The following is an 18,566-nucleotide window of genomic DNA, read 5'->3' on the forward strand; positions in this document are numbered from 1 at the left end:
TTAGGGGGGTAGTGTAGACCAAGCCTTAGAGTCATATCAGTGTAAAAGCACTGCAAGTACTATGAAAGCACATTCAGTCCCTATTAGAGATTCACTAAAGTTGTGCTGTGGGCCAGACTGACTGAGACGTTTTGACAGCTTTGGGCCACTTCAGCGATGCAAAGCAGGTGTACATGCAGCATAATGAGCCCTCTGTATAGGGATGCTGCTGCTGCGTGCTGAGCACGCTCTGCTCCTATTGATTTGAGTCCAACTTGAGATCAGTGGCAGCTCCAGGAAACTATCAACACCTGGCAGTATCAGGCCTTTTTTACAACACAACAACCTGCATTCCTTGCTCCATGTCACATAAAATAGGTCTTCAGCAGATTTTCCTTTCTTTGAGTCAACCATGGGGTAATTCAAGATATCAGTCCTTCATTTGACATTTCCTGCTCTCTCGCTGGCACCAGTAACCAAATATCAGGTGCTGTTACTCTGTGAGAACTTGTTTAGCAGAAGTTTAAATTGTTCAATAAATGTTTGGACAATTCTGAGAGTGAGAGAACAGAGAGGGTAATTTTGTTTAAAAGGAAAAGTCTTATACACGAACCAGAAGCAAACTGGAGATCCTGTTCAAACTGGTATTTTTTACTTGAACCAGAACCAAACCTGCACCATAATTTTGGTCTATCAACTGAACTTGAACCAGAATCAAGAGGGAAAAAAGGGTTACCACCCCGACAAAAAGTGGATGGGCCAGGCCCATCCACTGGGGTAGCGTCCACCCAATCTACTTCCTCAGTCACACTGCTGCATCAGAGTGGAGTACGGGCACTCTTCCTTGAGGATGAAGAGGGAACCCCGATCATGGGAGGCACTTGAGGTCTGGGAGTGGTGTGATGATGAGTGGGTTTTGCTCCCAGTGGGGGGTGAGATGAAGGGGAGAGGAATGAAAAGCAGGCACTGCTCCAGTCGTGCTTCCGAACTGGAGCTGGATGGTAAACAAACTTTGATGCATCTCTGCAGTAAAGACACAGGTGCTAACACTTTTTTCACCTATAGGGGTTTTGTAGGGTGGGAACATCCATTCCACTTGCCATGGGGCAAGGCATCTTCCGTCGACCTGACTCTGTAAGAATCTACACAAAAATGTCACTCCCACCGACATAACTCGCCCGTTATTCCAACGTAATAATGCACCTTCGTAAGAGGCATAGTGCTAGGTCGATGCAGTTAGGTCAACTCAGTGTCAGTGTAGACTCTGGGCTGCTTACCTCGACTGTTGATGGCTTTCAGAAGTCTTCCCACAATGCTGCACACAGGCAGTTAAATCGGTGCAAGTGCTCCTGGTGAGGATGTGCACCGCCAGCACAAGGAGTGTAGTATGGACGTGCAAAAGTGATTTAATTACTGCAGTGGCTGTACAACACCGTAACTTAGGTCAACATAATTAGGTAGCATAGACTTGACTTTAGCGACAGTAGTGCCATTTGCAAGGAGTCAGGCTATGTCCACACTAGCTCTCCCACCAACACAGCTACCGCCGCTCATTGCGGGGGGGTTAATTATGCTGACGGGAGAGCTCTCTCCCGTTGGCATAGAGCGGCTGCACAGGAGACCTTACTGTGGTGCAGCTGCATTGGTACAGCCGTGCTGCTGTAAGTTCGCTAGAGCAGACATAGCCTAAGAAGCAACTTGGAATTTGGAAAGGCGAAGTCTGGAGTCATAACAAGCTCTGCAAAATTTGCAATTCAATTCAACTCACACAGCTGACAATGACTCAAAATCACCCCCTCTGACCTGCTAAAACACACCCACACTTGATCAGATTCTGCAAATGTGCAACTGGGCTGGACTATTGACATTTGTACAGAGGTTGTTTCAGCACTAGGTTAAATACCACAGTTAGTAGCCCTTCACTTTCGTACTTGCATTCCATCAGAACTCTTGGGTGAAGGCCATCTGGTCCTGGTGACTTTTTATTGTTTGATTTTTCAATTTCTTCTAAAATCTCTTCTTCTGACACATCACCGTGGGAAAGTACTTCACATTCGTTACCCAAGAAGGATAGCTCTGATGGGGCTATTTCCTCCACGTTCTCTGCAATGAAGACCTATTCAAAGACTTCATTTAGCCTCTCTGCGATGGCTTTGTCTTCCTTTTCACAACGTACGCATCTAGTAGCCTGCTTGCAGGCATCCTTCTTCCGCTGTACTTAAAAATCACCTTACCATTAGTTTTTGCATTTTTAGCAAGTTGCTTCTCAAACTCTTGCTTGCCATTCCTTATTATACTTTTACACTCAACCTGCCAGAGTTTGGGCCCCTCCCTATAATTCTCATTAGGATTTTATTGCCATGTTTTTAAGGATGCCTTTTTGCCTCTAATGGCCACATTACAGTACTTTTTCACAGTGGTGTACACCCACTACATCACTGATGCTTGAAACAGAAGGCACCCAAACCACAAGATTGTGCATTAAGAATCTCCTCTATTTTCACACAGTAAAGAGCTGAAGAGGGGATGGTGGTATTGGAACAAGCAACCTTTCAAAGTCTAGAATTTAAAACAACCAAACAAGGGTACCATCTGCCTTCTAGAAAGCCAATACACTCTCTGATCACAAAAGATAAGCTATATGTCACAGCTTTCTCTACTTTGAAAGACAGCATTGCTCAAGAAAGAGAAGGTAAAGAGGTGGTTTGGTTTTCAACACTCAATGACTGCTTAGAAAACAGCCATGCTAACATAAGAACGGCCATACTGGGTCAGACCAAAGGTCCATCTAGCCCTGTATCCTGTCTTTCGAAAGTGGCCAATGCCATGTGCCCTAGAGAGAATTAACAGAACAGATAATCATCAAGTGTTGCTCATTCCCAGCTTCTGGCAAACAGAGGCTAGGGACACCATCCCTCCCCATCCTGGCTAATAGCCATTGATGAACAAAGTCATCATGAATTTATCTAGTTCTTTTTAGAACCCTGCCATAGTCTTGGCCTTCACAACATCCTCTGGCAAAGAGTTCCACAGGTTGACTGTGCATTGTGTGAAGAAATACTTCCTTTTGTTCGTTTTAAACCTGCTGCCTATTAATTTTATTTGGTGACCCCTAGTTCTTGTGTTAGGAGAAGGAGTAAATAACACTTGCTTATTTACTTTCTCCACACCCGTCATGACTTTATAGACCTTTATCATATCTCCCCTTAGTTGTCTCTTTTCCAAGCTGAAAAGTCCCAGCCTTATTAATCTTACCTCATACCCCTAAGCCATTCCATATCCCTAATCATTTTTGTTGCCATTTTTTGTACCTTTTCCAATTCCAATAGATCTTTTTTGAGATGGGGCAACCACATCTGCACGCAGTATTCAAGATGTGCACGTACCATGGATTTATATAGAGGCATGATATTTTCTGTTTTATAATTTATTCCTTTCCTAAGATTCCCAACATTCTGTTCGCTTTTTTAACTGCTGCACACTGAGTGGATGTTTTCAGAGAACTATCCACAATGTCTCCAACATCTCTTTCTTGAGTGGTACAGCTAATCTAGACCCCATCATTTTATATATATAGTTGAGATTATGTTTTCCAATGTGCATTACTTTGCATTTATCAACATTGAATTTCACCTGCCATTTTGTTGCCAAGTCATCTTTTGAGAGATCCTTTTGTAGCTCTTCGCCATCTGCCTGGGACTTAACTATTTTGGGTAGTTTTGTATCACCTGCAAATTTTGCCACCTCACTGTTTACCCCATTTCCCAGATCATTTATGAATATGTTGAATAGGTCTGGTCACAGTTCAGACCCCTGGGGAACACCACTATTTACCTCTCTCCATACTGAAAACTGACCATTTGTTCCTATCCTTTGTTTCCTATCTTTTAACGAATTACCAATCCATGAGAGGACCTTCCCTCTGATCCCATGACAGCTTACTTTGCTTAAGAGCCTTTGGTGAGGGAGCTTGTCAAAGGCTTTCTGAAAATCGAAGTACACTGTATCCCCCATGTCCACATGCTTGTTGACCCCCTCAAAGAATTCTAGTAGATTGGTGAGGCATGATTTCCCTTTACAGAAACCATGTTGACTCTTCCCCAATAAATTATGTTCATCCATGTGTCAGACAATTTTGTTCATTACTATAGTTTCAACCAGTTTACCCGGTACTGAAGTCAGGCTTCTGTAATTGCTGGGATCATCACTGGAGCCCTTTTTAAAAATTGGTGTCACATTAGCTGTCCTCCAGTCATTTGGTACAGAAGCTGATCTAAATGAGAGGTTACAGACTACAGTTAGTAATTCTGCAATTTCACATTTGAGTTCCTTCAGAACTCTTGGGTGAATACCATCTGATCCTGGTGACTTATTACTGTTTAGTTTATCAGTTTGTTCCAAAACTTCCTCTAATGACACCTCAATCTTGGACAGTTCTTCAGATTTGTCACCTAAAAATAATGGCTCAGGTTTGGGAATCTTCCTCACATCCTCAGCCATGAAGACCAATGCAAAGAATTCATTTAGTTTCTTTGCAGTGGCCCTTTCGTCCTTGAGTGCTCCAAAAGGAGGAGGAGGGTGGTGGTGGTCGGGGACTCCCTCCTCAGGGGGACTAAGTCATCTATCTGCCGCCCCGACCGGGAAAACCGAGAGGTCTGCTGCTTGCCAGGAGCTAGGATACACGATGTGACGGAGAGACTGCCGAGACTCATCAAGCCCTCAGATCGCTACCCCTTCCTGCTTCTCCACGTGGGCACAAATGATACTGCCAAGAATGACCTTGAGCGGATCACTGCAGACTACGTGGCTCTGGGAAGAAGGATAAAGGAGTTTGAGGCGCAAGTGGTGTTCTCGTCCATCCTCCCTGTGCAAAGAAAAGACCTGGGTAGAGACCGTCGAATCGTGGAAGTCAACGAATGGCTATGCAGGCAGTGTCGGAGAGAAGGCTTTGGATTCTTCGACCATGGGATGGTGTTCCAAGGAGGAGGAGTGCTCGGCAGAGACGGGCTCCACCTAACGAAGAGAGGGAAGAGCATCTTCGCCAGCAGGCTGGCTAACCTAGTGAAGAGGGCTTTAAACTAGGTTCACTGGGGGAAGGAGACCAAAGCCCTGAGGTAATTGGGGAAAAGGGATCCTGGGAGGAAGCAAGAGCAGGAGAGCGCAAGAGGAGAGGACTCCTATCTCATACTGAGAAAGAGGAACGATCGATGAATTATCTTAAGTGCCTATACACAAATGCAAGAAGCCTGGGAAACAAGCAGGGAGAACTGGAAGTCCTGGCACAGTCAGGGAACTATGATGCGATTGGAATAACAGAGACTTGGTGGGATAACTCACATGACTGGAGTACTGTCATGGATGGATATAAACTGTTCAGGAAGGACAGGCAGGGCAGAAAAAGTGGGGGAGTTGCGTTGTATGTAAGAGAGGAGTATGACTGCTCAGATCTCCCGTATGAAACTGCAGAAAAACCTGAGAGTCTCTGGATAAAGTTGAGAAGTGTGAGCAACAAGGGTGATGTCGTGGTCGGAGTCTGCTATAGACCACCAGACCAGGGGGATGAGGTGGACAAGGCTTTCTTCTGGCAACTAGCAAAAGTTGCTAGATCGCAGGCCCTGGTTCTCATGGGAGACTTTAATCACCCTGATATCTGCTGGGAGAGCAATATAGCAGTGCACAGACAATCCAGGAAGTTTTTGGAAAGTGTAGGGGACAATTTCCTGGTGCAAGTGCTGGAGGAACCAACTAGGGGCAGAGCTTTTCTTGACCTGCTGCTCACAAACAGGGAAGAATTAGTAGGGGAAGCAAAAGTGGATGGGAACCCTGGAGGCAGTGACCATGAGATGGTCGAGTTCAGGATCCTGACACAAGGAAGAAAGGAGAGCAGTAGAATATGGACCCTGGACTTCAGAAAAGCAGACTTTGACTCCCTCAGGGAACAGATGGGCAGGATCCCCTGGGAGAATAACATGAAGGGCAAAGGGGTCCAAGAGAGCTGGCTGTATTTTAAAGAATCCTTATTGCGGTTGCAGGAAAAAACCATCCCGATGTGTAGAAAGAATAGTAAATATGGCAGGCAACTAGCTTGGCTAAACAGTGAAATCCTTGCTGATCTTAAACGCAAAAAAGAAGCTTACAAGAAGTGCAAGATTGGATAAATGACCAGGGAGGAGTATAAAAATATTGCTCAGGCATGCAGGAGTGAAATCAGGAAGGCCAAATCACACTTGGAGTTGCAGCTAGCAAGAGATGTTAAGAGTAACAAGAAGGGTTTCTTCAGGTATGTTAGCAACAAGAAGAAAGTCAAGGAAAGTGTGGGCCCCTTACTGAATGAGGGAGGCAACCTAGTGATCAAGGATGTGGGAAAAGCTAATGTACTCAATGATTTTTTTGCCTCTGTCTTCACGAACAAGGTCAGCTCCAGACTACTGCACTGAGCAGCACAGTATGGGGAGAAGGTGACCAGCCCTCTGTGGAGAAAGAAGTGGTTCGGGACTATTTAGAAGAACTGGACGTGCACAAGTCCATGGGGCCGGATGCGCTGCATCCGAGGGTGCTAAAGGAGTTGGCGGATGAGATTGCAGAGACATTAGCCATTATTTTTGAAAACTCATGGCAATTGCGGGAGGTCCCGGATGACTGGAAAAAGGCTAATGTAGTGCCCATCTTTAAAAAAGGGAAGAAGGAGGATCTGGGGAACTACAGGCCAGTCAGCCTCACCTCAGTCCCTGGAAAAATCATGGAGCAGGTCCTCAAGGAATCAATTATTAAACACTTAGAGGAGAGGAAAGTGATCAGGAACAGTCAGCATGGATTCACCAAGGGGAAGTCGTGCTTGACTAACCTAATTGCCTTCTATGAGGAGATAACTGGCTCTGTGGATGAGGGGAAAGCAGTGGATGTGTTATTCCTTGACTTTAGCAAAGCTTTTGATACGGTCTCCCACAGTATTCTTGCTGCCAAGTTAAAGAATTATGGGCTGGATGAATGGACTATAAGGTGGATAGAAAGCTGGCTAGATCGTCGGACTCAACAGGTAGTGATCAATGGCTTCATGTCTACTTGGCAGCCGGTTTCAAGCGGAGTGGCCCAAGGGTCGGTCCTGGGGCCGTTTTTGTTTAATATCTTTATTAATGATCTGGAGGATGGTGTGGACTGCACTCTCAGCAAGTTTGCAGATGACACTAAACTGGGAGGCGTGGTAGATACACTAGAGGGTAGGGATCGGATACAGAGGGACCTAGACAAATTAGAGGATTGGGCCAAAAAAAACCTGATGAGGTTCAACAAGGACAAGTGCAGAGTCCTGCACTTAGGACGGAAGAATCCCATGCCCTGCCACAGACTAGGGACCGAATGGCTGGGTAGCAGTTCTGCAGAAAAGGACCTAGGGGTCACAGTGGACGAGAAGCTGGATATGAGTCAACAGTGTGCTCTTGTTGCCAAGAAGGCTAACAGCATTTTGGGCTGTATAAGTAGGGGCATTGCCAGCAGATCGAGGAACGTGATCGTTCTCCTTTATTCGACATTGGTGAGGCCTCATCTGGAATACTGTGTCCAGTTTTGGGCCCCACACTACAAGAAGGATGTGGAAAAATAGGAAAGAGTCCAGCGGAGGGCAACAAAAATGATTAGGGGTCTGGAGCACATGACTTATGAGGAGAGGCTGAGGGAACTGGGATTGTTTAGTCTCCAGAAGAGAAGAATGAGGGGGGATTTGATAGCTGCTTTCAACTACCTGAGGGGGGGTTCCAAAGAGGATGGAGCTCGGCTGTTCTCAGTGGTGGCAGATGACAGAACAAGGAGCAGTGGTCTCAAGTTGCAGTGGGGGAGGTCTAGGTTGGATATTAGGAAAAACTTTTTCACTAGGAGGGTGGTGAAGCACTGGAATACGTTACCTAGGGAGGTGGTGGAGTCTCCTTCTTTGGAGGTTTTTAAGGCCCGGCTTGACAAAGCCCTGGCTGGGATGATTTAATTGGGAATTGGTCCTGCTTTGAGCAGGGGATTGGACTAGATGACCTCCTGAGGTCCCTTCCAACCCTGATATTCTATGATTCTATGATTCAGCATCTCAATCGTACAGTGGCTCCACTGGTTGTTTAGCAGGCTTCCTGCTTCTGATGTACTTAAAACAATTTTTGATATTACTTTTTGAGTCTTTGGCTAGCTGGTCTTCAAATTCTTTTTTGGCCTTCCTAATTATATTTTTACACTTTATTTGCCAGTGTTTATGATCCTTTCTATTTTCCTCACTAGGATTTAACTTCCACTTCTTAAAAGATGCCTTTTTGCCTCTCACTGCTTCTTTTACTTTGTTGTTTAACCACGGTGGTACTTCTATGGTTCTCTTACTGTGTTTTTAAATTTGGGGTATACATTCAAGTTGAGCCTCTATTATGGTGTCTTTAAAAAGTTTCCATGCAGCTTGCAGGGATTTCATTTTTGGTGCTGTATCTTTTAATTTCTGTTTAACTAACTTTCTCATTCTTGTGTAGTTCCCCTTTCTGAAATTAAATGCTACAGTGTTGGGCTGCTGTGGTGTTTTCCCCATCACAGGGATATTAAATTTAATTATTGTGACAGACCCAGACCATTGGGGTACAAGAGTCTGGTAGAGGGCAAATATACTGGTCACTGGATGAGTAGTTTTCTGTTCCCTGAGTGACACTAGAGTAATCAGGAACCTGCTAGAACCAGTTAAGGTAGGCAAGCTAATTAGGACACCTGGAGCCAATTAAGAAGAAGCTGCTAGAATCAATTAAGGCTGGCTAATCAGGGCACCTGGGTTTTAAAAGGAGCTCACTTCAGTTTGTGGTGTGAGTGTGAGGAGCAAGGAGCTGAGAGGGTGAGGGTGTGCTGCTGGAGGACTGAAGAGCACAAGCGTTATCAGACACCAGGTGGAAGGTCCTGTGGTGAGAATAAGGAAGGTGTTTGGAGGAGGCCATGGGGAAGTAGCCCAGGGAGTTGTAGCTGTTACAGGAGGCACTATAGACAGCTGCAGTCCACAGGGCCCTGGGCTGGAACCTGGAGTAGAGGGTGGGCCTGGGTTCCCCCCAATCCTCCCAATTGACCTGGACTGTGGGTTCTTCCAGAAGGGAAGGCCTCTGGGCTGTTCCCCAACCCACATGGTGAATCTCTGAGGCAAGAAAATCCGCCAATAAGCGCAGGACCCACCAAGATAGAGGAGGAACTTTGTCACATTATATTATGGTGAATATCACCAAGCAGTCCAGCTATAGTCACCTCTTGGACCAGATTGTGTGCTCCATTTAGGACTAAATCAAGAATTGCCTCTCCTCTTGTGGGTTCCAGGATTAGCTGCTCCAAGAAGCAGTCATTTAAGGTGTCAAGAAACTTTAGCTCTGCAGCCTGTCCTGAGGTGACATGTACCCAGTCAATATGGGGATAGTTGAATTCCCCCTATTGCTATTGAGTTTTTTATTTTAATAGCCTCTCTAATCCCTGAGCATTTCACAGTCACTATCACCGTCCTGGTCAGGTGGTCAGTATTATATCCCTACTGCTATATTCTTATTAGAGAATGGAATTTCAATCTATAGAGATTTTACAGTACAGTTTGGTTCATTTAAGATTTTTACTTCATTTGATTCTATGCTTTCTTTCACATATAATGCCACTCCCCCACCAGAATGACCTGTTCTGTCCTCCTGATATATTTTGCACTCTAGTATTACTGTGTCCCATTGATTATCCTCATTCCACCAAGTTTCTGTGATGCCTATTATATCAACATCCTCATTTAATATGAGGCACTCTAGTTCACCCATCTTATTATTTAGACTTCTAGCATTGGTATACAAGCACTTTAAAAAACTTGTCACTTTTTAGCTGTCTGCCATTACATGATGTAATTAACTGGGACTTTTTTCATATGACTGTTTCTCATCAGATCCTACCTGTATTTTTTTCATCTTCCATCTTCTCCTCCTTACTAGGACATAGAGAAGCTCCATTAATAGATCCTCCCCTAAGGGATGTCCGAACCACGTGCTCCTCTGCACCCATCAGATTTCCCGCAGCCCTTAAAATTTAAAAAGTTTTTAAACTAAGTGCCAGCAATCTGGTTCCATTTTGGTTTAGATGGAGTCCATCCTTCTTGTATAGGCTCCCCCTTTCCCAAAAGTTTACCCAGTTCCTAATAAATCTAAACCCATCCTCCCTACACCATCGTCCCATCCACGCATTGAAACCCTGCAGTTCTGCCTGTCTAACTGGCTCCATGCGTCGAACTGGAAGCATTTCAGAGAATGCTACCATGGAAGTCCTGGACATCAGTCTCTTACCTAGCAGCCTAAATTTGGCCACCAGGAACTCTCTCCTATCCTTCCCTATGTCTTTGGTACCTACATGTACCATGACCACCAGCTCTTCCCCAGCACTACACAAGTCTATCTAGATGTCTTGAGAGATCCACAACCTTCGCACCAGGCGGGAAAGTCACCATGCGGTGCTCCCAGTCATTGCAAACCCAGCTATCTTTGTTTCTAGTGATCGACTCGCTCATTACTAATACCTGTCTCTTCCTAATAACTGGAGTTACCTCCCTCAGAGAGGTATCCTCAGTGCAAGAGATTACCACAACATCATCTGGAAGGAGGGTGTGATGTTGCACTCCATGTTTTATGATATATGCTTATGAGTGTGAATATGATGTAACTGAAATATGCTTTATGCAAAAGGTCTCTTGTAAGGTATCATTACAAAGCTTATAATCTACTGAGTGTGTTCATCCTATTTGTTTGCATGTATTATTTCTATATCTGGAGTTAGGGGAATAAGATATAAATTTGTATTACTGATGTAAACATATTAAGTGGAAGCCATTAAGGGTGGTTCAGAATCAATGACCTGTAAATGGCTCTGTTTACTTGCAAACCTTCCTGGGTATCTGTGGGCCAGCCCTGAAAGAATGGAGGCTTGGGTTTCACAGGATATGTGAACATGTCACCTGATACTGAAATCCATCTTAAACGTGGTGCTTTTCCATTTAGAAGTAGGGGTAGGGACCCAGAGACACAAAATTCTCGCCTTATGCCAAAACTATAACAGGGGGAACAGAACAAAGGAGGTTGCCAGTCAAGAGAAAACCCCTAGTTTCCACCTAAGGTGTCTGCTGGAACTAACAAGGACTGTACCAGGGGAAAGGATTGGGCCCAGACTAGAAAGGAGTCTAGTCTGTGAAAGAAGCTTATTGGAACATCTCTGAGGGTGAGATTTTACCTGTAATTAGTTTCTTAATGTATTAGGCTTAGACTTGCGTGTTTTTGTTTTGTTTTGCTTGGTGACTTACTTTGTTCTGTCTGTTATTACTTGAAACCACTTAAATCCTACTTTTTGTACTTAATAATATCACTTGTGTATTAATTAACCCAGAGTAAGTGATTAATAACTGGGGGAGCAAACAGCTGTGCAAATCTCTCTATCAGTGTGAGACAATTTATGAGTTTACCCTGTATAAGCTTTATGCAGAGTAAAACGGATTTATTTGGGGTTTAGATCCCATTGGGAACTGTGTGTCTGGGTGCTGGAGATAGGTGACCTGCTGAGCAGTTTTTGGTTAACACCTGCAGCTTTGGGGGCGTGGGCCAGACCTGGATCTGTGTTGCAGCAGGCTAGATTGTCTGGCTCGATAAGGCAGGGTTCTGGAGTCCAAAGCTGGCAGGGGAAACAGGCTCAGAGATAACTTCAGCATGTCAGGGGACAGTCCCAAGGGGGTCTCTGTGACCGAACCCATCACAGAGGGTCCCAACTATGGGATCGTTTCACTCTGCTCCAGTTGGATGCTCTCCTTCCCTGAGACTTTCATTCCCCTCAACAGCACAGAAGCTGTGAGACCAGGGGTAGGACTGTTCTACTGTGTCCCAGAAAGTCTCATCTATGTACCTCTGTCTCCCATAGCTCCTCCAGTTCAGGCACTCTGGTCTCCAAATCCCGTACATGGTCTCTGAGGGCCAGAAGGTCCTTGCACTGAATGCACACATACTCCGTAGGACAGGTAATCATACATGCTGCATTGGGTGCAATAAATAGGATAGTCCCTACTCTGTTGCTAGACTTCTGCCTGCGTTATCTTTTTACTCCTGAAGCTTGTTCCTTGGTTGTTTTTATCAGGGGGTGTTTTTGTCTTTAAGTTTAAAGAATATAAGTTTATCCAAGTCCCCTCTTCTCTTCTCCCCCCCCCCCCACTAGCCCTGTAAACTCCCTCGCAAAACTCCCCTGTTCCCTAGCTCCTCTGGTCGCTAAGGGGCAGGCTTTTTAAAGCCCTGGTCTTCCTGAGTAGCCCTGCCGCCTGGCTAAGGGTTGATGGGTGATAAAGGGCTTAGGGATCAAAGCCTCATTAAGAAGCTCTCAGCCTTGCCTAGCAGTTCCACCACAATCATTTGGTACTCCAGAAACAAGAATATGCATTACCTGGAACCTGTCTTCAGCCAGGGTCAGCCAAAGTTGTTCTGGGAGGGTTGAGTCATCAACTCTGCTGGTTTTTTCACTTCCTCCCTCAGGCCAGGGGCAAGCCCTGTGGGGCTCTGGTGGCTTGTTCAAAGCGATCTATGCAGGCTGGCTGCCTCCCACTCTGGAGACAGCGTCACATGGGGACTTTGACTGGGCTGCTACACAAGACAAATCTTAGCCCAAGTATATAAAGGCCAGCTGAGGGTGAACAGAAATCTTCTGTGGAGCTGAAAGGCTAAAGGTGGCCTGCCACACTCCTCAGCTGCCTCCCCCACTTGTGGGAGCACCAGCCTGAGCTGCTGGGCTGGAAACTAAGGGGCAGGCCCACTAGCTCTACCCTTTGGACGCAAGAGATTGACCTGCTGGCCGCAATTCTTTCCAGCCGAGGTTTCCTCCTCAAGTGGAGCCCAGCGGGGCCCATGGTCCCCTGCAGGAGAAGCCACACAAGAAGGTTTAAGGCTGCAGCAGAAGGTGGGGAGGCTTAAGAGTCAACACTTCCTGTTAGGGGAGAAGCTTAAATGTCAGCCTCTTCAGTGCCAGGCCAGGGATTGCTGGACCCATCTGCCCATCGCTCAGGAGTAGCACCCAAATCCCAGTAAGGGACACCCAGCTGGGCCAGAAAGGAGCAGCCGCAGAAAGCTTGCAGCAGGCCTCAGCTGCTGGAAGGTGGCTTTGGTCTCTTTTTTGCCCTCCCATTTTTTCCCTTCGTTCTCTAGGGACAAACACATGCCTCCCTGCACCATTGAGACTTCTACTTCCTGTTAGCCAGATGGGCCTTTCTGTCGGCCCCTTTTGGTCACACCCAAGTGGCTGCTTATTCCGTAGGAGCCACACTGGAAGCAAAGGAGCAGCTAGAGCAACACAGGTGGGGTTTGAACCCACAACCTTCACATGACTGTCCCCACACATACGAAGCATCATTTCTTAGAAGTTCAACATGAGTTCCATTACACTACAGAGCTATTAGCAGACCAGAAGAGTTCCTCTTCTCTTTGTACTTTGCAACACTGCAATTGCTGTGGTAAAAGCAGGCAAAGCTCTGGGGAAAACACTGCATTGGTTGGAAATTGCACCCAGACCAACTGCTTAGAAGGTAGTCCTGTTAACCACTACACCCCCAATGCAGCTTTGCTGGGTGTCTTCATGACTCAAGAATGCACACTACCTAGAACCTGTTTTCAGCCTTCAGTCGTCTACACAGCTGTGTTTTCACTTTCCCCCAGAGGGTAGAGGCAAGTCCCCCTGGAGGGTCTGGTGGCTGGCTCCAAGCAGGACAGCTGCCATCTGCTCCAGGGACAGTCTCGGGTGGGGACTTTGACTGGGACTTTGCACTGGCCAAATCCAAACATGAGTATCTTCAGTTGAGCTCAGGGTGGACAGAAACCTTCTGGGGAGCAAAAGAGCTAAAGGTGGCTTCATCTTCACTCTGAATAGAGAGGGAGAAAATGGGGCCTGGGTGCCAAGCATAGCAGCTCCCTGGCAGCCATCTCCTGAAAATCAACCTTTGAGACAAGCCTCTGCCTTTTCTCGCAACACCTGCACCCTAGAGGTCATTAGGTTTAGACCTCTGCTCCTCTTTAATGATTGCTTCCTTTGTTCCTTCTGGTGTAGTGAATCAATGGACAGAGAGAGGAAGAGGTGGGGGTACCTTAGGATGTTTGTCCCCCTTTTTATAGTGTCATTCCATATGAGATTCAGGGGACAGAGTCTACAAGAAAGGGTGTTCCCTGCTGCTTTCCTCACCTGTTTGAGGTTTCTTTGTCTACCCTTTGTCTACCCTTCCTGCTTGATGATTCTGTTTACTGCTTCAATACAAATTAAGCTGGGCACAGATTCCAGACCTGTTTGCCATGCTCAGCTTGGAACATGTGTTAATAACAACATACAGTGGAGTCTTATAACTTCAAATACAATATCGCCACACACATTTTAGCAGGACAATAATGAGCAGCAAATTATGAATTTTCAAACAATACCTTACAAGATATACTTTGTACAAAGAGTATTGCCATCATGTGTAAAGTGTGGACACAGGGGCACACTCTGTCGCTTACCCCAGGTCTGCAGTCCTGACTCTTCAAGGAAAAATCCTATGCAAACCAGTGAAGGTTTTGGTTTGTTTTTTTGACAATTGTAATGTCATGTCCCAAAGAAAACGTATTATACCTGTGACTAACAATTTTTTCCTCAGAATTCTCATAAGAATGGCCATACTAGGTCAGACCAAATGTCCATCTAGCCCAGTATCCTGTCTTCTGATAGTGACCAATGCCAGGTGCTTCAAAGGGAATGAATAGAACAGATAATCATCAAGTGATACATCCCCTCTCGCCCATTCCCAGCTTCTGGCAAACAGAGGCAAGGGACAATTGCCTGAATTATTGTTACGCTAATTATTGTAATATGTTGTATTTTCAGGATTGTTATTTTGTGGCATAAAAGAATATAATGGTGAGTTCTCTCCAAAACATCAACCCCTACATGGAAAGAAAGAAACAATGAGAAGTGAGTGAGAGAGAAATGGTTCCCTTGTCTGTGTTTTCCCATTTTTTAATTCAATGTAACTAAATCTCCCTTTATGGGGAAAAAAAAAAAAAAAGCTCAAACAGGAAAGAAAAAATGTGTCAGAAGTGGGATTTGAACCCACGCCTCTATACAGAGACCAGAACACCCAGGAGAGGGGAAGATAGAATCTTGAGTCTGGCGCCTTAGACCACTCGGCCATCCTGACACTGATAGGAGTAAACTTCAAACAAATGTATCCTCATTTCCCTGAAGATGCATGTTTCTAGTTCATTTTGCTTCAGCAGTTTGCTTTGTCTTTCTGTTGTTCACACGCCCCTAAAACCTGCCCCGCAAAACACCCAGACCCACACGCAGACAGAGCGAGACTGAGCCAGCCGCTTCCGCTGTGTTAGTGAAAGAAAGGGGAGTGGGTTAGACTCACTCCGGTCTGGGGTTCAGCTTCTCTGCAACCCTGTTTGGTGTTTAAGCTAAAAATCAGGCAGAGGTGAGCGCACCGCTTGGAAAACAATGCAGCCAGTTATTGATCAATGCTATTGCAAGCCTGGAAAACACCAAGGCCAAAGAGCCGCCTCCCCTTTAGAAGCCACCACCCCCAACACCATGTCGCATTTAACCCTATCCCTGATGGACGTCGGGCTGAAAGCTGCTGCAAAGCAGATAGCTTTGGGAACAATTCTTCTACCTTCAGCAGGCTCAGGGCATGTCTACATTAGGATGTGTTTTCACAGCACTGTTAGCTCGAGTTATAACTTGACTGTTACCCCTAATTTGATTCCTGTCCATACATAAAAATCTGTAGCTCAGGTTAAGTGGTGCTTAAATTTGAACTAACTAGCCCATTGGGAGGAGGGGTTGAAGCTAGTAATGCAGTGTGGGGGAATGTAACAGCAAATCCAATCCCTCTGCTAAGGCCATATCATCCTGTTTAGTTAGAGTACTGTGGTGAAGTGTAGTCAGTTGTTTTCACTCCACCTAGGCTAGGTCAAGTATGCAATTTATTTAAAAAAGTATGCAGTAACTTGAGTGTGTTAACTCACCCTAACTGGTACAGTGAAAACAAGCCCTTAGAGTTGTTCCTGATCAGTGGCGTGTGTGGAGATTCTTATTCCAAAACAAGAATGGCTTGTTTGTGTTTAACCAACTGTTATTAGAGTTAAACTAATCAGAAACAAGGCACTCTTGTTCAAGAATACCAGTGTCCATTGGTCAGGAGCAGCTACTGCGCTTTACATTCACAAACAGAGGGTCCTGTGGCACCTTTGAGACTAACAGAAGTACTGGGAGCATAAGCTTTCGTGGGTAAGAACCTCACTTCTTCAGATGCAAGACATCTTGCATCTGAAGAAGTGAGGTTCTTACCCACGAAAGCTTATGCTCCCAATACTTCTGTTAGTCTCAAAGGTGCCACAGGACCCTCTGTTGCTTTTTACAGATTCAGACTAACACGGCTACCCCTCTGATATTTTACATTCACAATCTCTCTTAATTTGCATTAATTTTCAAGTGTAGACAAGCCCTCAATGTTGTCAACTCTTGCGATAGCTGGTGTTTTTCTTAAAGTTCCAGCTCCAGGAGTCATGTGATTACGACCTTCAGCTAGCTTTCTTTGTTGTTTTTTTTTTAAGAAGTTTCTAGTCCAGCTGCAAAGAAAAGCTTGAAAATATGCCCTGAATGGATTCAAATGGCTTAAAAACCAGAAGGCAAAGAAAAAGAACCCCAAATGTACTGTTTTTAACAATGAAATATCATGATTTTTAAGCCCCCCTAATGATTTTTTTGAGGCCTCTGAATGCCAGGCTTTAATGTTACTGCATGTCTCTGTCCCATCAGAAAGAGGGTGATCTAGTTCTTCAGCTGGGACACCTTGATTTCTTGCATCCGAAGAAGTGGGCTGTAGTCCACGAAAGCTTATGCTCTAATAAATTTGTTAGTCTCTAAGGTGCCACAAGTACTCCTCCTGTTCTTTTTGCTTGATTTCTTAATGCTCACAGTCAAGTGATCGCCACGAGGGGAAGAGGAGGGACGGCTAAGTACAGGAAAAGAATCAAAGCAGTGCCATCTCTCACAATTTACATCACACGTCTCACAATAGCTGGAGGTTTACTCAAAGGCCCAGCTGCTGGAACCAAGAGATGGAATGAGAATCTCAGCTGGGAATCTCATGAATTTTAAGCCAATCATGATTGGGGGCTTTGACTTATGATTTTCAAACACTGGGTTAGTGATACTGGAATCAGCTATTTTGATAGGTCCAGGCACACAGCTCCAGATCAGGGAGGAGACTGCTCTTTCCACACTTAGGCCTTATCTACACTACAAATGTTTTGCCGATGGAGCTATTCTGTTACAGCTAGACCAGCAGAACCCCTAGTGTAGACACAACTTATGCTAACAGAGTGAGTTTTTCTGCTGGTGTAGTAACATCATCTCCCCAAATGACATTAGCTATGCCAACAGACAGACTCAAGGACTAGCTTTATAGAGTATCAGGGGGTAGCCGTGTTAGTCTGTATCTACAAAAACAACAAAGAGTCTGGTGGCACCTTAAAGACTAACAGATTTATTTGGGCATAAGCTTTCGTGAGTAAAAACCTCACTTCTTCGGATGGTTTTTACTCACGAAAGCTTATGCCCAAATAAATCTGTTAGTCTTTAAGGTGCCACCAGACTCTTTGTTGTTTTTGTAGCTTTATAGAGAAAGATCTGTGGCTATCTCCAGTGCTTTGATGAAAATCAGTTCCCTGACAAATAAAGTTTATGACATACATTAGCTACAGAACCCCATGCTCCTTCTCTTTCCCCTCTGCTGGCTCCCACCATTTTTCTTCATCTCCGCCTCCCCACCACACTTTTTCTTTCCCACAAGGACAGACATGAGAAATCCATTGTTAAAATCTCTCCAGGCAGGTCACATATGCACAGCCAGCTTTCCCCTCCCATCTGTTCTGTGTTTGAATGGCACCCAGCACGGCAGGATCCTGATCCATGCCTGAGGCTCTTTGCACATAGGTGCTGGAACTAGGGGTGCTGGAGGTGTGGTAGCACCTCCTGGTTTGAAGTGGTTTCCATCCTATACATGGTTTACAGTATGGTTCAATGGCTCTCAGCACCTTCACTGTACAAATTGTTCCAGTGCCTATGTCCTTGCAACTAATACAGTACAAATAATAACAACACCCAGGCAGCCTCTCTTCAAACACTTTTGCAGGCCCGTGAATAGGCAGACACAAACGCCACCTTTTTTTGTGTGCATGTGTTAAGGGTGCAATGGAATGGTGAATACAATCCATTTATTTCTGTGCCCTCTTTTGCCTCGTCACGATGAAGGATAAGATTATGTCTGTGACTTCCAGAGACCTCTGTGACATTTTCCGCTTCCAACCACCGAGGGGGAGGGGGGATCTGGAGCCCCAAGCTGCCACGGGCAACGGGGGTCCCCCGCAGCTCTCACTTGCTATGGGTGGTGGGGGGACCTGGAGCTCCAAGCCACCATGGGCAATGGGGGTGGGAGCACAGCTCCCAGCTGCCATGGGCGGCAGGAGGACCTGGAGCTCCAAGCCACAGCAGGGGGATTTCAGAGCTGTCAGCTG

The 18,566-nt window shown here is 45.5% G+C and overlaps 1 non-coding gene across 1 annotated transcript; it reads right to left on the reverse strand.

Annotated features, from left to right (window-relative positions):
• Window positions 1-15,072: 15,072 nt before the first annotated feature.
• Window positions 15,073-15,181, reverse strand: TRNAL-CAA. The gene is made up of 2 exons: window positions 15,144-15,181; window positions 15,073-15,118 (listed from the first exon to the last, which is right to left on the reverse strand). It is a non-coding gene; the product is annotated as a tRNA-Leu (tRNA).
• Between the last annotated feature and the right edge of the window lie 3,385 nt (window positions 15,182-18,566).

Source organism: Trachemys scripta, chromosome 14 (genome assembly GCF_013100865.1).
Source record: "Trachemys scripta elegans isolate TJP31775 chromosome 14, CAS_Tse_1.0, whole genome shotgun sequence".
In the NCBI taxonomy this organism is placed as follows: domain Eukaryota; kingdom Metazoa; phylum Chordata; order Testudines; family Emydidae; genus Trachemys; species Trachemys scripta.